Raw genomic sequence first — 21,917 nt, forward strand, 5'->3', positions numbered from 1 at the left:
TTGCCCTAACAGTATTCTTGTTCCAGTACTCACAAATTCAGATTATACTACAGCAGGTCCTTGAACAATGCAGTTTCATTCAATGTAGCTTCGATATAATGTTGATTAGGAAAAAAAAATAAAAAGGATTCCTGGCTGGGACCACTGTCTATGGGGAGTTTGCAGGTTCTCCCCATGTCTGTGTGGGTTCTCTCCAGGTACCCCGGTTTCCTCCCACATCCCAGAGTTCTGCGCATGAGGTCAATTTGTGGATCTGCATTGTCCCAATGTGAGCGAGTGGGGGTGTGGGTGTGATGCATCTTGCAGGAGAGGTCATCCCATCCAGGGTGGGTCCCACCTTGCACCTGAGCTGCTGCGAGAGGCTCTTGCCATCTTAGACCCTGAACTGGAATAAGTGGGTTGGAAAATAACTACCTTACTTGTTTTTATTAATCTTTCTTAAATGTATGTATAGTTCACGTTTATTTCAGTGTTTATCATTAGAAGCGTTTGGGGTCTTTATCTGGACATTTGGTGATGTTTTCGTGACCAGAAATATGCGGTAGGAACTTAACTCTTGTTTATATCAATTAGCCGATGGTAAAATTCCTTTCATTTTTGTGTCATTTCACTCACCACAGTTTCCAAGAACCTATCCATGACATTGAGGTCTCACTTCCCTGTGACTACTATACTAGCTGCAATTTATGGTCTGATATTATGGGTTAAGTACTTTATGTATACAGAGTCATTTAATTCTCCCAATCCAGCGGGACAAACATTTTACACGCAGGAATAAGAAGTAACATGTCCAGGGACACACACTAGATAGGGTTCACCCAGGACTTTCTGACTCCAAACCTCTGCCCTTAGCCTCTTCCTGGACATAGTCTGTTTCCCTCATCAAACTTCTCTAAACTGTTCAAACCCTTCTAAAGTACCTTTGCCCATATCAGGCAGTATTTTCTACAGTAATACCACCAGAATCACTCTGAAAGATCCTAGAAGAACAAGCATGTTGAGAAGCAAAAGGAAGAATATGGAAGAAAGGCCAGAGATAGTGCTAGAGACAGAGCAAGGTAAACATTCACAGTCCCTCGGTCTCTGACCGGAAGTTCTCAGGTTTCCAAGTCAGATATTGTGTTTAAGCACAAAACCAATATTTCTCCCTAAAACTAAGTGTGTCAGTAGGGCTTTTGAGGTATCTAATCCTTCTCATCAGATAGAAGCTAAAAATAAACAGGGAAAGAAAAAGAAGTGTAAAAAGATGTGGCTTTGCAGTTCCTTTCCCTGAGGAGCCCAGGTCCTTTATTAAAGGGTCCATATAACCGGAGGTTCAGACGTCCAGACGGAGGACCTTCTTAACCAGCCGAGTGACGTAGGGCAACTTCTATAACTCTCTGAGCTTAAATTTCATTATTTGTAAATTGGAGATTGTAATTTGAAAATCCAGGCTGTACAACAGAATCTCCTGGGGTTTTTACCCCACTTTTACCTTTTACTTGCTGCTGCTGCTGCTGCTTCTTCTCCTTCTTCTCTTCCTCATCCTCCTCCTCCTCCTCCTCCTCCTCCTCCCCCTCTCCCTCCCCTCCCCCTCCCCCTCCCCTCCCCCTCCTCCTCCTTCTTTACTATAGGTGTCTAGGTTTCAGACAAGATTTTCTAAATCACAATCTCAGCCTGGGCTAGTGAAGGGGTAGGGAGATGAGACTGGAGTGGGAAAGTAATGAAGGCTACCTTGCTAAGGAGTGTGGGTGTTGATTTGTAGGGAGGCAGTGAACATTTTTAAGCAGTTTATTGATGTTCTCTGAAACCTGAATGAAGGTAGACAAAATTTTTGCTATCAAACAGGCAATTAAGCATGTCTTTATTTTCTGACATGTATAACTTATATGAAATGTATTTGTCAATAAATTATAGTCTGAAAAGAATAAAAGGTGGTCAGTGAAGAGACTCGCCTTACTCTTCATGGATGGATTTATATTTCTAATGTGTTTGCAAATGAAAATTCATTCATTCTTTTTATTCATTCAGGAATGTTGATTGTGTGCCTGACACAAATTCTGTTATTTCCTCAGGAAATCATTTAATCTTACTGAACTGCTGCCCACATGTGGAATAATTGAAATAGGGTATTTTGAATCAGGCGAAGGAGTCTAGCTATCTTTGGACCACTTAACTGATAGGAAAGAAATGCACTAATTTTCTCTGCCTCTCATTAATACATTCTTCTTATATGTTAACATTTAAAGTCCACTGTAATTTTTAAAAATCACAATTATATTAACCTGTTAAAAGAAAGACATTTGGTTTCATATCATGTGCAGAAGAATGTGCCACAGACTGCAGAAAATCACTTTTGCAGGTTTTTTGGGTCTAGTCTCCAATTCCTGCTGGGTGTATTTGGAACAGGTTGAATTTCTTTTCCAGAAATCTTATTATGGGGAACAAACAAGTCTCATTTAGACTTTGGTTTTAGTATTTGCCATCAAATTCCTTTCATTGTTGCTATTAAAGTATTGGTTGGGATTCTCTTTATGTAACATTTTTTACAGCAAGCTGGACGCATCCATCTGAACGTAGTTCAGCTTGTGCTGGCAGGCGATAGAAAAGAGTACCTGTTGTGGTCTTTAGGTTAATTTCCTTTTTTAAGAGCCGGAGATCGCAAGGGTAAACCTACTCATTCAGATTTACGAAATTTTTACTGAATTGATTGATACTTAGAGGTTCAAGACAGGATGGTTTTGTGGAAAGTAAAGCAGTGCAGAATTTGTAATCATGGCTGTAGGAGGCTTACGTATTGCCAGACGTTCACTTTCACAAGTTCCTTAAGGAAATTTCTTCACCAAGACTCAGTTTTCTCATCTGCAAAATGGCTGTATTAATTCCTATGTAATGGAGTTACTGAGGACAAAATGACTTCTGAAAAATAAGTATCAGACTTAATACCAGTCTTAATAAATGTTATTTTCCTCAAAGAAAGTGTTCCAGCCTCTATATAGGAGCATGAATGAGTATATCACATGTGCATATCGTGAAGCCAAGAAGTTCTGGTATGTTAGATTGGTTTTTATTAAGATTTTATTCTTTCGGAGCAGTTTTAGGTTCATGGCAAGATTGAAGGGAAAGTACAGCGATTTCCCAGGTACCCATGCCCCCACACGTAAGCATGATGCCCTTCCCCCTTATTGGCACTCCCACCAGAGTGGTGCACTTGTTATAGTTGGTCAACCTACCTTGATAGACACATTATTATCACCCAGAATCCATGGTTAACGTTACTGTTTACTCTTGGTGTTGTGCATTCTATGGGTTTGGACAAATGTATAACGTGTACCCATCATTGTGTTATCACACAGAATATTGTCACTGCCCTAAAAATCCCCTATGCTCTGCCTGTGTGTCCCCTCCCCTTCACCCCCTCAAATGCCTGGCAACCACTCTTTTCCATAGTTTTGCATTTTCCAGGAAATCATGTAATTGGAATTATACAGTTATGTAGGTTTTTCAAATTGGCTACTTTTATGTAGTATTCATTTAAGTTTCCTTCATATCTTTTTATGACTTGAGAGCTGATTTCTTTTTATTGATGAATAATATCCCACTGTCTGAATATACCACAGTTTTATTTATTCAGTTCTGAAGGATATCTTGATTGCTTGTATAATGTTTTATATTCTTATTTGATTCTGTTTTTCTAGTCATTTGAGAGGGATTTAAGTAGTACAAATGTAAGGGTAATAAATACAGTCAATTATATTTTAATTTAAAATCAGTGCTGTTACATTTTTCTGAATGTTATTCAGGGAATTTACAATATTGCAAATGCAAAATGCAAATGCAAAAATGAAACGATGTTGTAAAAAATAGACTCCGTGTAATCTAGAAAACTTGACTGCATTCTTATCCCACCCTTATTCAATATTCCTTGCTTCCCCATTATTATAGGCTGTACCATTTTGTACTTGTTAAGAGTCCTTCTATTTCCAGAATATTTTTACATCCATCAATTAATTCCATCCTATCACAACTCTATTCCATCCTATGACAACTCGTATGACAACTCTGTTCTAAGTACTTTTGCATGTGGTTTAGACTCCATCCATTCCTGCCATCTCCCAGATGTTGACCTTTCGGCTGTTGTTCTCTTTGCTGCTGCTTTAATTTTTCTGTCCTCAAAAAGAGGGAATGTCCTACATTTTGTCTTTGTAATATACCATTGGTAGGGTCAGTTCTTTGAAATAGTGCTATATGCACTCTGCTTTTCAGGAGCATCCAGTGGATTTTTCTCCCATCCAGAGCATGGAGATCAGGTGGGAGATGAAGTAAGATGAACTAAGTGCCTTTATCCTTTATCTTTATTCTTTCTCTGATCAAACCAAAGTGGGTTACTCCTTGGATGCCAGAACAAATATTGCTCATTACCATATCTTGGCCTTGCTGATTCCATGACTAAGTGAAAAGAGTGAGACTGACTGTATTTCAGATTTTGACGCGATAAATTATGCCACTTTGGCTAAATTATTAAACTTCCCACCTAATACAGTGCAGATCAGGACTGCTGCCACCTATGGCTGCTCAGATTGTGCACTGCACAACCCCAGGAACTCTATTCACATGGATTTCATATGTGGAATGCACGGCCTCCTTTGCAGGGTTGTTATGAGAATTACATGAGCTCATAAAGAAAGTAGTTTAGCATAATGATAGAGTATGAATTAGCCCTTCTACTTACTCGCTGTATGATCTTTGGCAAATCATGTACTGTGCCTCACTTCCCTTATCTTTAAAATGGAAAGAACAGTGCCTACCCCATAGGGATATTTTGAAGACCAAATGTGTTAAACTTTATAAAGCACATAGAATAGTTCCTGGCATATACTGAACACCCAATATAAGTTAGCTATTGTTCTTATTGTATGAAAGTCATTTACTGTGCTGTTGCTGTGCTTTGACTGGTAATTTTTATTATTATCATTATGTAGGATTTACTCTTCACATTCATGGTCCTTCTCCATTAGGTCTTTCCCAACCCCCTTATACTTCAGTTACTGTTCTTTTAGAATTCCATACAGCAGGGATTGTAGTTGGAGTGTGATTTAGCCTGGAACTGACGCTACTTTATAATATGCATATTTCTCTCTGTAGTTAAAGTAGAAGATACCTGAAGGTCAGGACCCTGATCTTTGCCTTTAAGATGATCTGGATCTTTAAAGTGGTCTGTCTTATGTATGACGAGTGTTAGCTGAAGATTGCTCAGTGTCTGCCCTCTGCTCTGAAGGCAGTTGCTCTCCTTGGAAACTGAGGCTTGAGAGCCAGAGAAAAAACCAAAAAACAGAATGGTATACTCAATGTCTCTCCTTGTAAGGATTTTATAATCCCTTTGATTATATAAGAGTAACATACACAACAGTGAACAGTTGAAAATGTAATTAAATTGTAGGATATATAGCGGGCCTAACAGACATCAGTAGGAGTGTAGAAGAGAGCCATGTCTGTACGAGCTGCGTTAGCGAGAAGAGTATTCCTGTGGGGCAGAACTTAAATGGAGTTGTATGTGAATAGAGAAAGCTGGACTGAGCCTTCCCACAATACTGATAATGTAAGTGCTTCTATTTATACTAATAGCTAATCCTAATATTAATCCTAAGAAGACACACTAACACAGGATGCTATGCTAGGCATTGTTCTTAGTGCTTCGTACATAGGAACACATTTAATTCTTACAATACACATATGAGGCAGGAACTAGGGTCCCCATTTTAAAACTGAGGAATTTGATGTTGCCAATAGATTTTTATTTAGTGGTGATCATGACCATAAGTTTTACTGGATTTCACAAGTTCACAGTAAAATCAAAGGCTTTATAATTCCTCGAGAACCAACATTTTGAAATTATGTTGCATCATATTTTCTGTATTTGTGCCTTGTCATGTATCTTTTTAAATCAAAGTTCTTTTTGATGATAGCCCCCTTCACATAAAGACATAATATAATTACCAACAACAACACAGAAAGATATAAGGCTTTCATGTTTTGGAATGTGGGGTAGCTTATTTTGTAATTTTATAACTTCATTTATAATTCAGGTCAGCACATCAGATTATAATGCTTCCTGATTTGTCTAATTTAAAACAACTGGTGAAGGCTCATCTCCAGTGAGAAAAAGAACAGAATGTTGAGTTTGCAAAATATTTATGGTGGTAGAATTCTAGATTTAATTTCTGGTTATTTGGGTGCCAGTAACAGACTAGAATTTGCTTTTTAACAACTTTGATAAACTTAGTGTTCTCTCGTTAAACTTTATAATATAAACCATGGATCGCTGGCATATCCCATCAGTTATTTTGGAAGCCTTTTGGTGCAAATAGACTTTGATTTTTATTGTTTAAAGGGAAAAAAAATAATTGAGATTAATCCTATCATTTTTTTTCGTTCGTCAAAGAAACTGAGTTTCGATTTGATTTGTTTGTAAATATATCTTTTTTTGAATGAGATTTAGGCTGCTTTCCCTGTGACATCAAAGAAAATTGTTTATTTTCTAACAAATTATTTAAGAGATGGCTAAAGAAGAACAGACTTGATTGTGATAAAAAGTTCTTTAAATTGTCGATTACTCTGTTGACCTATCGATCCTTCAGTGATTGTTATTGGTTTATTCGTTTGCCAAAACAACAGATAATCAATAGTGCAAGTATTGCTGAGTCCTCTAATTGGGGCCATATTTTATGTGGGTATTTACCTATCTTTCTTTCTTCTCCTTCACAGATCTTGGGTGTGGATTAGTGTTAACAATCCCGTATTTGAGCATGGCTGTGAAACTCGATGCCTCACCTAGGAGGCCTGCCTTCCATGGCGGTATATGAGGTGTGATTATAAAGTGTGAGACTGGTTTCCACTTGATAGACATACTGTGCCCATGGAGGCTGCCTCTGTTGGATGGTTTTTTCGTTTTGCAGTGTGTGTGGGAGAGAATGTGTATAAGAATTCTTTGTGGCTCTTCCTTTTTGTCTGTTTTCTCACCAGACTTCAAGATGTTTGCAATAAGCTCTAGTACTTACCCTGCTAAACTTGCTACTTCATTGTTTCTTTTATGCCCCCTCCCCTCTCATCCTCTGCATGGTAACTTTGGATGAGAAACATTTTGCTTCCACTAGCCTCCCTTTCTTGTATTCCTTTAGCACATTACAGTGAGGCTTCCTAGATGATTTTGTGATCAATTTTTTACTCGAGTCTAGGAGATAACATGTAACATCAATTAGTGAATTAAAATATGCCATCAACTTTAAGATACATGTTTCGATTTCAGTGCTGTAATAATGTGAAAACATGGCTATGGTGATAGTAAAATGTTACCGATATAAGATGTATTTTTTTCAAGGCTATTAAGGTAATTTTTTAAAAATGCAGGTTTTCGCATCGGTGAACTATACTGGCTGCTATCAGTTACCACAATGTTTGAGATGAACAAGCATAATATAGAAGGAACCAACATAAACATGTGTGCCAGATTCCATTCTATGAGCATTTCTGAAAACAACTATTTAAACAGGCAGTTCTTAATTGTGGAACCTGACTGCTATATGCATTCTTAAACACACACACACACACACACACACACACACACACACACACACACACACAAAGTCTGACAATTAAGTTCGCGAACTTGTTGCAACGATGTTGCTAAACTTTTTTGATATCAGAGGGATTATTCATTAAGAATTTGTACCGACTGGACAAACAGTTAACCAGGTTTACTATTTGGAAGTGCTGTAAAGGCTGTGTGAAAAAGTTAGAGGAAATGACCTGAACTTTTCCCCCAACAATTCATGGCTCTTGCATTACAACAATGCACCAGATCTCACAGCGCTGTCTGTGAGGGAGTTTTTAGCCAGTAAACAAATAACTGTATTGGAACACCCTCCCTACTCACCTGATCTGGCCCCCGGTGACTTCTTTCTTTACCCAAAGATAAAGGAAATATTGAAAGGTAGGCATTTTGATGACATTCAGGATATCAGGGGTAATACGACAACAGCTCTGATGGCCATTCCCGAAAAAGAGTTCCAAAATTGCTTGGAAGGGTGGACTAGGCGCTGGCATCAGTGAATAGCTTCCCAAGGGGAGTACTTCGAAGGTGACCATAGTAATATTCAGCAATGAGGTATGTAGCACTTTTTCTAGGATGAGTTCACAGACTTAATTGTCCAACCTCGTATATATACATATATGAGGGTGCCAAAAGTATACACATTTTAAGAAAGGAAAAAACTGTATTAAAATTGTAATGTTCAATATATACTGATAACAAAAGATGAATACAAGTCACGTTTGACTTCTGCAATTATAAGAGGTGCTCAAAGTGGTTCCATTAGCACAATACAGTTTTTTCCTTTCTTAAAATGTGTATACATTTTTTGGCACCCTCTGTGTGTGTGTATGACAACACACAGAAAAAAAAGAGGCTTTCTACTTCCCAATCCATCCACATTCTACCTAAAAAGCAGTTCAAGTAGTAGTAATGTTATCTTTGGATCATTTACATATAGTCATTAAAACATGGTGTTTAATACCCTAAGCTTCACAGGAAAGTAGACCTATGCTTTGCTTTGTACTAGGGTCTTTATCCAGTGTCTGGGCATGTGACAGGTGTTTTATGCTTCTAGGGCTGCCATACTAACATACCACGGCTGTGTGGCTTAACTACCAAAATTGATTTTTCTCACAGTGCTGGAGGCTGGGAAGTCCAAGATCAAGGTGCTGGCAGAGTCAGGGTAACCTGAGGCCTCTTTTCTGGCCTTGCTGACGGATGCCTTTTCACATGGTCATTCTCTGTAGGCATGCATTCTTGGTCAATCTCTCTCTCTCTCTCTCTCTCTCTCTCTCTCTCTCTCTCTCTCTCTCTCTCTCTCTCTCTCATAAAGACAGCAGTCATATTGGATTATGACAGCCTTGTTTTAACTTAATTACCTCTTCAAAAGCCCTATGTCCAAAAACAGTCACATTTTGGGGGTATTTAGGGCTTCAATATACGAATTTGGGGTAGTGCAATTCAGAACATAATAGCAGGTCCAAAGTATTAGTTGTTATTCAAAAATGTTTGTTGTTTATATAAGAATTCTCAAGTGGTGTCTGGTGCAAAATAAGTAGTGTGAGTGTAATGCCCCATCAGGAGACTTGTCTCAGGCTGGCATATTCAGGACAGGTCACATGAGAACATTAGGGTCTTTTTTTTAACTGGGTAGTGAGAATAATCGTGTGAGTTTAGGGAAAAGGTCAGGAATTGTAAATAATGTCTAAAATCTTGAGTTTCGAATGAGCATGATATGGTTGGAAAAAATGTGAGAAAGCTGATTTGGCAGAAAAAGAGCTTCACATTTTAAATCATGAGAGGTTAAGTGCCTATAAGATAAGGGGAGACCAGATTTTAGAGTTACTTGAAAGCCAGGTTAGGTTTTTTTAAACTCACACGAAAAAGTACTGAGCTGGAGAGTGACAGGAAAAAAAAATTAGGAGGGTCATAAACATTTTTTATTTTACAAATTTCTGTATATTTTTAATATGAAAAGTAAGCATATATTCACATAGTACTCATGTCATTAAAATAAGTCCGTTTTGTAAGCATTTGAAATGTTCTTGTTAGCAATCCATGATCATGGTTAGGCAGTTAGCAGTCTTGTAAGGCACGTAGAACACCCTGAAAAAATATGTTCAAGGTCTCTCCTCTTCCCCTTCTCTTTGAGAACATTATAAGGTCTAAGAAACCTTCCCGGACCAGTCAGGTTGGCCTCCTGGGTAATCTTTGATAGAGTCAGTAAGCATTTTATAAAGACTCTTGAAAGTTGACTATTGCTTTGGATTATTAGAATATTTCTACCTTCTCACATTTCTTTTAAATATTTTTACCATTATTACTGTCTGAGGCACATTGGCTATCTTTATAAGGACAGCATTCTTTCTTGAAATGTAATATAAAATTTCATTACAAAATATGTAGTTGAGTTCCATTTCATAAAGTTAATTTACTTCACAGAACTTTGGAAATGTTTTGGCTAGTGAAGTTTTTGATCTTTGATTAAAATGTCAGGTAATAAAAATATTATGTGAGTTAGGATCTATCTGAAATAAAATCTAGGGTAGCGAGTACAACGTTAGTTGCAAGTTGGAAAGTTTTGTGCATTATTTATTAGTTTTGAAATCCTTTTAAAAGTGAAAAATAAAAAGGTCAATGGGAGAGATAATTTAAAAATTAGTTTTCAAAGATTTAAATGTTAGTTTAATTGTCTACATATTTTCATTGTCAAAGTAAAAGCTAAATAGCTCTTGAATTCTTGTTTAACTTGAAAGTGTCAACATATATTAAATTATTGCATGCTCCTAAGGACCAGATCCCCTCTTCACTTGTTAGAATTGTGTGGGGTGCTTGAATTTGATCTCTTTTTGCTAATATGAAGAGCCAGAAACTTAGTGAATCTTTTTGTTTTATGATTGCAATTATAGTCATAAATCATCTTTTAAGGAAAGTCAAATTATGTCTCAATAAAAGGAAAATTGTATCTGTGTTACCAGTTCTAAGTGAAATATCTTATCTTCAATATGGCTGTGGTATTATGGCTTGTGCTTACGTTAAACTTAATTTCGCATCTTAAATCTCTTGTATGCTAGAATCTTTAAGAGATCTTTTTCTTTGAACATTGTTGGTTTTCCAACAATGGACACTTTATGTCCATGAACTATTTTCAGGGATAACTAGAGTAAGTGAGGACAGTTTCTTATATATCCATGTGTTTTTGGAATAGGTGATAGTAATGTTAGAACATAACAAGAGAAAACTATTTGGCATTCTGAGGCAAATTAGGTATAAGGGCCTGCTTTAATTTTAAAAACAAAAGCTCTACTGTTTCTAGCCAGAAAAACCAAATATCTTGGAGTTAAACATGGAAAATGTTTATAGTGTTGTATAGTTTTATTACTTCAGACAGAAGGAAAACAGTTTATTGAGTAACTGTCAGCCAATAAGAAATTTTCTACAGGCCAACAAACAAGAGGTGAACAAAAAAATACTTTCTGGTTTAGGGAGAATGAATGATAAAGGCTCAAGATACTTAGCCATTCTCTTTGAAACAAGTGTCATCTGTTTTGGCTTTTATATGCCAGCAGATAGCTAGTCAGGTAGAAAGGTTTTGTTAGTTAGAATTGTCCTTAAAGTGAAGAGGCTTGTCCTTTTTCACCCTTCTTTTCTGCTTGCTAGAATGCTAATCTGATGAGTGGCACTTGGATATCTTGAACTGAGAGCTCGCAGTCACGTGTCGAGGATGGTGAAAAATTGGTATACAAGGAGACTGGGTCTTTTAGAATTGTGAAGTTGCCATAGCAAACCTGTTACCTGGGGATTTTGTTTATGAGAGAGAAATAAGTTCCTGTCTTATTGAACCACTGTTACTCTTGGTTTTCTATCACTCATGGCTCTAGCTGTATCTAGTCCTGGAGTCAGTCAACTATGGCCTGCAGGCCAAATCCAGCCCACTGCCTGTTATGTAAATAAAGTTTTATTGGAATACAGCCCCACCCATGTGCTTCCTATTGAGAGTAGCAGGCAATGGGGGCTCTCCTGCTACAGTTGCAGAGTTGAGTTGCTACTCAGAGACTATGTGGCCTCAAAGCCTAAAACATTTATGATCTGACCTTTTTGAGACAAATTGGCTGATCTCTGATCTAGTCTTTTGATTGACTTCATTACTTTTTCTTTGAAAATGTGTCTTTTATCTTTCTTTTTTTTTTTTCCTGCATTTATATGGGTCCCTTGTCAGGCTAACCATTTTCACCTCATATCTGAACTACTTTAGATGTCTTGTAAGCTTCCTTAAATCATTTATAATTTTACCCTTTATTTATTTTATCAGCTATACTATATATAACATGGTAAGGTTTTTTAAACGTAGTGTACATTATGTCTCTTCTCTGATCTAAAGCTTTCAATCACTTCCTATTTCCTACAGCATCAGGTCATAACATTTTTTGCTTGTCTTCTATGATTCTTTATATTCTTGCCCTACTCTAGCATGCTAACTTTATTTCCTATCCATGTATTAATTAATTCACTTAACACACTTGCTGAATGTCAACATGTGCTGGGAAACCTAAGAAATCCACAGCTCTAGTTACCTTTTGCTTGTAACATAGTAGCAGCTTCTGATTGGTCTCTTTGCCACTAGTCCTCCCAATTCTGGTCTGTCTTCCACACTGCTTTCCAGGTGAGTAATCTGGAATGCAGTTCCGATCATGTCACATTCCTGATTACAGCCTTCAGGAACCCCGCATCACCTCTATGGCAGGCTGTGCAGGTTAAATCTCAATTTATAGCATCGCGTACAAGGCCTTGTTTGATTTGGCCCTTACATATGTTTTTAACTCCATTTCTTTTTTGAGACACCCACATTTTACTCTATTCTTGAGGACGGCTTGCCATGTTTTAAAATGCTACTCAATTTCTGTTTCTTTTGCACATACAATGCCTCTGTCTGAGATATCTTTCTTTCCCCCCTTTTGCTATGAGAAGGTGTCCTTATGAACCCGTCCTAGGTGAAGCATGCATGTCACCTTCGTTCCCCTCTAGCTGAGCTCATCACTGCCTAGCTTGTGTTCCCATAGAGCCTTGTGCATACTTCTTATTAAACAATTGCATTTGTAATAGTTGTTGGTTCACAGTCACTTCACTTCTGCTAAGACAATGAATGACTCCTTAGACTGAAGTTTTTGGTCATACAGTCTCCTTGCATCTTGCAACTTTCCCTCATGCCAGATATAATAGTTGTGTTTGATATTTCTTTGTGGTGTTATTTGATTAATGTCCTTTGGTTTACCTGACCCTAGGCCATAACTGCAGCTTTTTGCTCACCGTTACATTTCTCAATATATAGCTAAGTACCTGGCACACAACATGCACTCAATACACGATTATTGAAGGAGTAAATTAATTAGTTGAGGGCAAAGGCTTTTTTTTTTCCTTTAATACTTGTGTGTCACATAGCATAGAACTCAACAATTTTGTTACTTAATCACTAATGAAGCCTTGAAGAATGCTTTTTTGTAACACAGAGGCTCATTTTTGTTTTTCTGTTTTTTAAATTTGATCAGAAGACCAATATATAAAAAATAAAAACAGAACTGCCATGTTTGAAAACCCCTCCCTCTGGCTCCCCACTGGGCTCCTGAGGTAACTTCACAGGTGGAAACCGCTGTTAAGAGTGGAAATTGCATTGGCTGTAAAGGCAGGTGAGCAGTGTTTTTCATCAAGCTCTGGCTCTAGCTACCGTGTTTCCCCGAAAATAAGACCTAGCCAGACCATCAGCTCTCATGCGTCTTTTGGAGCAAAAATTGCTATAAGACCCGGTCTTATATTATAGTAAAATAGTACAGTAAAATAAGACTGGGTCTTATAGTAATTTTTGCTCCAAAAGACGCATGAGAGCTGATGGTCTGGCTAGGTCTTATTTTCGGGGAAACACGGTATGTGACTGGGCAGACCGCTTAACTACTGGGACTTGGTTTCTTATCTTTGAACTGAGAGTTTCATCCCAATGTTCTTGGCATTTCTTTCCAGCTATGTAAGTATATTTAAGAGTTTCAGGTTTATCCCAGCCCTTAGTCCTCACTTAGATATAATCTCTCATTGGAGTACGGGTACCCTTGCCTCTGCCTTACCCTAAAGCTAAATTTCTGTCAAGTGCATGCTAACTTCGAACTCCTCTAAGAAGTCTTCTCCAGCTACTCCTCTGCTTATTGCATCAGTCATATTCATTATCCACAGCATGTAAAGTGGAACTTAGCATGCAGTTTTCCCAGTGCAGTTTCCACACAGGAACATGTTTTAACAAGTACATTGGTCAGATCCTCATTTTGCTTACCTTAAACAACCTAATAATATTTCAGAATATCAGGTGCATTCTTTCTATGTGTATGTTATTTACCTTCTGAACTTATTATATAATACATTTTATGAGAACACTGTGTAGAATGTCTTTTATTGCTCAGTCACCTCCCTTAGCTTTATCTACTTAATGTAGAGCCCTCATCTTATATTTCCAGGTACCACTTATCATTTATTGTTTACTTATTGATTGATCTTGAAAACTAAACGCCTGTTTAATTGCTCAAATTAGAAGAAATAGAAGAAAGTGTGCATTGGACAGTGTTTGGTGAGACTGCAATTCAAATGAGATTGTATTTTACTTCTCCAAGGGAAACAATCCATTAAACCTTTCTCTGTCCATTTTTTAAATTAGATAATAGAGAAGAGCCGAAGAGAGACCTGCTTTGCAGTCAGACAGATTGGATTTGAATCAGAACTCTGCGTGCCTTTAGTCAAATTAAAACCTCTTTGACTTTAGATTCCTTCTTTTTAAATGGGGTAATGCCTCCTTTCTCAGGGCTATTGTGAGGATTAGTTGAGCTAGCATATGTCAATAGACTGTCACATAGTAGGCACTTCACCCAGGTTAACTCATTAATGCTCTTTCTCATCACTGGAGAAATTGAGGTGAGCTCTCTATGACCAAAGAAAAAGATCTAGGTATTTGAGAGAGTTCATGCAAACCCATTTGTTTTTCTGACCTGGGTTATGTAAGATATTTCAAACTGAGTTATAAGCTTTTTTTTTTTTCCCTTCAGGCGAATTTTCTCCGTTTTTAAAAACACTGAAATAAATTGGAGAAAATTTGGGGAATTAGTAACTTTGATTAAAGTGTTTCACACTTTATGGCATCGATTATTTTTTTCCTCTGAATTTGGTGGTACACGCAAGAAGTGTTCTTCCTGGAGAATACGTTTCAAAGAAAGTATATTTTGATTTAGACTGAAAGAGTAAATTGTGTGTGTGTGTGTGTGTTCTCATGTTTACATCTATGCACAGGAGTATCGATATGATAAACACATCTTTAGGCACTCAACAGCTCTGAACAGTATTTAAAGTAACAGCCCGGTGCTTCAACAATGGAAGATTTGTGGGATTGGAAAAGACAAAGAAACACTGGAAAGCAAGTTCATTGGCACATAGGGAAAGCATTAGCCAGCAAAGCACTTAGAATGGACATGCGACCACACAGTTGTAGAAAAAAAAATTTGAATCTCTCAACACAAAATCTTGGCTTTGGACTCCCTTAGTTTAAATATTGACTTTTGAAATGAGATGAAAGTTGATATATGCCATGTTGCAATATCTTTCTTACCACATGTTAAGTGGCAGTAATGCAATCTTGTTGGATAACTAGTACTGTGTTGTTTCTGATTTACAGCCCTGGTAATTTTTCTTGTTCTGGGAATACATTGCATGAGAACACATGTTGAAGTTAAAATTAGCTTCAAACCTACGTAAGTAAAAGTGAGAATTCTCAAATAACAAACTTATAAATATTTAGATTTTAAATGGTGTTTAAATCTATAGATTTAATAACCTTTCTCAGAGAAATTACCAAAAGAATAAAAATATATAAGCATAGAAACAAAAATAACATCAGGAGTAATTACAATGAATGGTAGCTCAATTTTAGAAGAAAATAGAATACTTAAGTACCCATGAACAAACATAGTGTAAACTTTTTGCTATAAGAAAAACAGTCATATGTCTGTTTATTCAAGGGTAAGGAATATACTGTAAAAAAAAAAAGCAAACTTTTGAATTGGTTACAGTGTTGTTGTTTTTTTAATGAGTAATCCATTATACTGTGGATATTCTTTAAGTCAGGAAATCTTCATACTGAGCTCTATATAGAAAATCTCCCAGTAATTGGGTAATTTCAAATCCTTCACTTTGCTTACATATATATGGCATAAATGTTCTCAAAAGTGTTTATGATTTAATTGTGATGCCCAATAAATTTTTGCATTTCATTAGCTTTAACATACACATACCCTGTTTCCTGAAAATAAGACCAAGCTGGACAATCAGCTTTAATGTGTCTTTTGGAGCAAAACTTAATATAACACCCGGTCTTATATAATATAATGTTATATTATATAAGACCGGGATTATATTTATACTATATTATATTATATTATTATATTATATTACATTATATTAGACCGGGTCATATATTACAGTAAAATAAGACCGGGTTTTATATTTATTTTTGCTCCAAAAGACTCTTTAGAGCTGATTGTTTGGATAGGTCTTATTTTCGAGGAAACACAGTAAAAGTTGAAAACCGAAAGTTCAATGACTAAATTAGATTATATGCAATCATTGAAATGTACTTTATTTGGTAGATTTACACTGGAAGATTTTAATGAACCCAGCCAGCTGTATCCTAAGTGGTGTAGAGAAGTTAAGCAGAAGATTCTGGAAGTTCCATAAAGAGAATGAAGGCCCTTGGAGAAATATTAGTCAGTCTGTAACGAAACAATTATTTTATCTTAGGTGATGAAAAGAGGAGGCAGAAAAAGTGTGTGAGATATTTTTATATAATAAGGACATGCAGCAAGGAGCTAGGAATCCACAACAAAATATCTCAAAGTTGGGTTATATTCGAGTTCTGTAAATTTACAGAAAAATAAAACCATAGAATCAAGGGATAGTTTTCTCTTATGTTTTGATCAAGACCAAGCCTTTTTAGACCTTTTGTGTACTCTTCAACTGTTAGGTAGACATACAACCTTTAACATCTTTCTTGGGTATAATGATTAATGGTATTAGAATGGAGAAGGCCGCCTAGAACCAGAGCCATTCAGAAAGTCGTGACTCTTACAAATGCAACCTTACTGTTATAGATTAGTATATCAACCACATTTACTGTAATTTTCTAAAATTGCATTCCATTTTCTATTAAAGAACAAATAACTTTCATTTGCAAGTGTTTTTGTCCATATGAAAGAGATTAGTTTTCCTTTAACTATTTAATAAAATAGTAAGAACATACAAAATTTTGGCAGTACTACTGTAAGAGCTCAAAATTAATCATATCCAGAAATTTGTTAGAGAACATGAGACATCACATATGATGGAAGAATGACTGTATTCTTTATCTCACTTGACGGATATCTCCATAAAGGTAACAATCATAACATTTTAGTAGTTTGATTCATTTTCCCATTAGCTGTGTAAGTATCAACTGCACTTGTAACTTTACATTCAGGGAGATTTTATTTCTTTTCCTTTTTGTCGTCTTTGGACCTTTCTGGCATCTCTGTAGATATCATTACTTAATAATATTTGTAGGTGTTATTATGCTTTATTTGCTCAGAAAGGAAGAGGAAGCTAGTGAGCAAAGTGATTATAGCTTGCTAGTAACAGTGACTCCACCCTGCCCGATGTCTGTCCACCTTACTCTTCATGACACGACCTCACTGAGCCTCCACTGGGAGGAACATTAGAAGGCTAAGCTCCTGGTGAGCACCTGGTGAGTGCCTGGCACCTGGTGAGTAAGTCACTTAAAAAAAATAAAATAAAATAAATAAGGGCAAGTTTTAGAAAGCTATTTTTTTACGGGCGGCACATTAAAGTGAAAATATGAAAATGCTATATTGAAATATGTTCATTTAAAAAGTAGATATCCTACTGTTATTGGATAGAAGAATGTCAGTTCAAAAATTTGCACTGCCTCGTAGCCCCTGAAATGGGAGCATGGGGGACTATGTGAGAAGCCACAACCTCAGAGTCACTCTCCGCTCCCTGGGTTAGTTTGGCTTCGATCCTCATGCTCAAACTGGAAGACAGCTCATGGCATTGGGCAGGCAGTGGGCACACAGCCTTTGGGACTGTGCTTTTTGAGACAGCTCTAGGCTCCATCCTATGCTCAGTCAATGAGAATGTAAGATCTTTCCAGATAAGTGAGTTGTACCATTAGCATCATCATGTTCTTGTACCCTTGTTCTGTGTTCCCAAGTAATTTGGTCTTTGCTCTATTCCATGTCATCTACCTCCACCCTCTGCCCCGGTTTCTGCTGCCGGAATTCCCCCAGGTTCTACCTGTTTGCCTCAGCTTCACGTTTTCCTTGCTACGTGGATTTTCCAGCAGTTTTCCTGGGCAGTCATAGTTCCCCTGTATGTTTCAGGTCTCCTTGTACAGCTGCATTCCACCCATCCCTGTGACTACACTCTGACACTGAGACACACTCGTTTAGAAGCCTGTGGTTACCAGGCTAGCAGACCAAGCTGCTCATTCTGTTCTAAAGCTGAAGGCCTTTATTTTAACATGGGTGATATTCTCAGGAAATGCATAGCCCATCACAAAGCCCTTTCTTTCTTTTTTTTCTTTTTCTTTTTAGTTTAGCCTGACAAAGTCCTGATTATTTTTAGAATATCTTATTTGCATTTTAGGATTGGGAGCTGGAATAACAGAATCAGAAGAGTCGAAATGTTCCTTTTCTGCTTTAGTTTTCTCTTTAGCATTTATTACTGACATGTATTTCACTTTTAAATCTTGTTTATTAGTCTTTCTCACCAGAATGTAAGCTCGATTTGGGGAAGGGTTTTTGTCTGCTTTGTTCCCTTTTGTATCTTTAGTTCTGATAACAGCGCCTGGTGTGCACTATATGCTTAATAAATACGAGTATTTGTAGACTGGAATTTTAACTTTGTCAAATAATTATGTCCTTAAGCTTAGAAATCTGCTTAGGAGTTAATGATCACTGTGTTCTGAATGTGATACTTTCATGAGTTTTTAAATATTTACTATACTTTAAATATTTCAATATTTACTACACTTAAGATTTATAATTATAGATTAACTTTTTAGTTATTGCAAGTCAGGATTATGTTTTTGTCATATATCTTTTTTTTTTTTTACAGACCTTTAATTTTTTTTTTTTGTATCTTATAAACCGATTAACATTAACTATATCTTATTAATTGATCCTAAGACACACAGTCTTAACAGATTTTACAGTTGCTGACTTTGGGATATATCTTAATGTCATCATATGCCAGTCATAGCATTTTTTCCCTCAGTGTTACATCATAAAATGGTGGTTGCTGCATAATATAAATAATATTTTATGTTTGATGAAATACTTCAGTTACATTTTGAAGTTTTGGATAGTTTTTAAGAATCATTAAAATTTAATATCTAGAGTAATTTGTTCTTATTTGAATGACAAAGCTACTGAGAAACTATCACAAAAATACTTGATAGTCTTTTTTCATATACTTCATATACCTAAATTAATCTAACAAAGTGATATTTTGGACGGGGGTTGCTATTACTAAGTGTTGAGCTACAGGGAGTGATTGATCACCTAACAGTGATTTCAAGGTACTCCTTCTGACGTTGCATGTAATGGAAACCTGTCAGCTGGCAATTTGACAAATGAAACCAACTCAACTGCAGAGATTCAGAGTTTTAGATCTCAAGAAGGCAGGTTGCTGAACATGTTTGTTCTTTTAGGGCTTTTGGATAAAGGGGCCCTCATGCCGAGAGTGTAGATAGATTTGAACACCAATTCAGATGTTTCCTAACGTGTGACCTGCTCTGTAGGTGCCCTCTGGAGGCCTATTCAATTTTTGATAGCATATTAGAATCATATGTTAAACAAGTGCTTGTGAGAATCTAGAATATATCCCCAGGTAGGGAAGCAAGGACCTCTTAAGAGTTGTCAGAGAAACTATGTAGAGTTGTCAGGTTTCAGAGAAACTCTTTGATACCTCTGGTTCATCGACTTTGTAGAAAGTCACCCAAACTCTCGGCCTCAGTTTCTGTACTTGTGACATGAGAGAACTGAACCATGGAATATGAGTAATAAAAAGAACTGTTTTTCCTCTGGGAATGGATGTATTTTAGAAAGGATAAGTTTGATTTAAGTAAAAAAAAAATTATTTGAGCATCAATTGGTTGGAATAGAGTGATTCCACTGGTGTTTGAATGCAATACTAAAAACTAAATCTTACTAAGGTAGTTTATTATTCTACTTGTCACTTTTAGGAGAAACAATTTAGTCCTCTCCTCTGTCACCTATGTCAATTAACTGAAGTGTTTAGTTTCACATGACAGTTATCACATGATGGATAAGCACGTACAATTCTAATTTAATCACAAGGTGCCTCAACTGCAGACAAGAACTCTACATACATTTCATTTCCTGATCATAGTGAGCCTGACACCAGAAAGATCATATTTAGTTACTAGTTTTCTCTTATTGCTTATTTATTGATAGATATATTGCATTTACTATTTAGTGTAACAGGATATTTCAGATTGGTTAATCCAACAAAATTCAAGTTTCCTTATATAATATATTTATTATGAAATATGCATCGATGTATACACCCAGTTCCATCACCTCAGAAAACCACGGTTAACATACAAAGAGCATTTTCGTAGAACCCTGTTCATAATAGATGCTAAACAGTAGTGCCATAATAATAATTGAAATCATTACTCTTTGATGAGTAATGATTTCGTTTACTGAATTCAAAATTTAGTCTTTGAATTTATAACTCTTGCTTTTGAAAAAAATTCTAAAAATTGAATTACTAATAAAAAAGTATTTAAGGCATTGATATTTTAAAAATTCCAGTCATACATCAAAATTGCTTTCCAGAATGTTTGTCTTTATTCTTACTTAAATCATCAGTGTTTAAGTGCGCTTTTTTTCTCCATACCCTTGCCAGTATTCAATATTATCAAAACTTACTGACTTAACTTAGCTGGAATCTTTCATTATTGCTTCATCATCAATGAAGTTAAATTATTTTCATGATTATGGTTCTCTTCTGTGAGTTATCTCTCTATGATTTTGCCTATTATTTAGTATTTTTCTTACCAATTTGTATATGTCCTTTATTCTACTAAGGCTATTAAAAATTTTGTCGTATTTCTAAAAATATATTCATAGCCTAGGATTTATCCTTCATCTTATTGATTAAACATTTTAACATGCATTTCTATAGAAAAATTATTTAAATTATCTCTTTTTCCATGATGACTCTTTTTTCAGCAGCCTTTTCTGACTCTCTCTAGCCTTTCTTAGCTTAGTTTTCAGGTCTTTTTTTTCTGGTCTTCTCATGTATCCCTCATCCCTTTCCCAGTTCTGTCCCTGAATCACTGATGCAATCAGATAGACCTACGCCACTTATGTTCTTCTCACGATACCCTTGCTGTGCTCTTTAATTATTCCTGTGCATTATCTCCTGTGAAGCCTGAGCAAGGTTCTAATATCTAATATACCACAGTTTAGCATTTGGTTATTTTATTTTATAATTGTTTTGCTAATTAGATCAGTCTCCCCAGCTGCCTTAAAACTTGCTTCAGAATAGGATTCATGGTTTATACTTTTGTATGTCCCCAAATTTTCTCTCACAGGCAGGGAGAATACTGAGCCCTCAGTGAGCACTTGTTAATTTATATACCTGCATGCAGATAATTGCCTCTGTCCTCCACCTCCACTTCCCCATGCATTATTGATTTTTACCTAGTGACAGAGCAGCTAAGATAAATGATCTGTAATGGGTTTGGAACAAATATTTTGGAGTTTGGTGCCTTTTGTTTTCTCTGATTCATAACAATCCCATATACCATCAAACAATAGCCAGACCACTTCACTGACTCTGAAGAGCCAGCAGACTGCCCAGGGAGGAAACTTCCAGGTTGTTTTTAAAGTGTCATAAAAGGTGTTGGGGTCACTGCAGGCTCCAAGGTCTCCTCAGAATGTAGGCTTTGCAGTTGGCCAGGTGAGTAGGCGTGGTATGTGCCCTCAGCCAGTATTACCGATAGGACTCAGAATATCGCTTGGTTGTGGAAAAAGTACAGAACAACTAACTCTGTCCAGGAAACATCCTCAAGCGTTCTCAGAGATTCAGGACCTCATTTGGAGAGTTGAGTAGTTTGGGGACTGAATCTGAGCATCTTTTAATATGCCTTTCTTTAATACCTTGAGATTGTAATATCTGACCACTTTTTGGTTTTGTTTAATGATTTCATCTAAAGATGTATAGATAATGTCTTTAA

The 21,917-nt window shown here is 36.5% G+C and overlaps 1 protein-coding gene across 5 annotated transcripts in view; it reads left to right on the forward strand.

Moving 5' to 3' along the window:
- BMPR1B (bone morphogenetic protein receptor type 1B) overlaps positions 1-21,917 on the forward strand; it is a 368,296-nt gene that overhangs the window by 176,463 nt on the left and 169,916 nt on the right. The window contains exon 2 of one of the 5 annotated variants that reach the window (XM_033106684.1): positions 6,745-6,843. The exons of the other annotated variants lie outside the window; for them this stretch is intronic. The gene's annotated coding sequence lies outside the window, so the exon portion shown is untranslated. The remainder of the gene's footprint in view (positions 1-6,744; positions 6,844-21,917) is intronic. 5 annotated transcript variants of the gene reach the window in all.

This window comes from Rhinolophus ferrumequinum, chromosome 5 (assembly GCF_004115265.2).
Source record: "Rhinolophus ferrumequinum isolate MPI-CBG mRhiFer1 chromosome 5, mRhiFer1_v1.p, whole genome shotgun sequence".
NCBI classification, from domain to species: Eukaryota; Metazoa; Chordata; class Mammalia; order Chiroptera; family Rhinolophidae; genus Rhinolophus; species Rhinolophus ferrumequinum.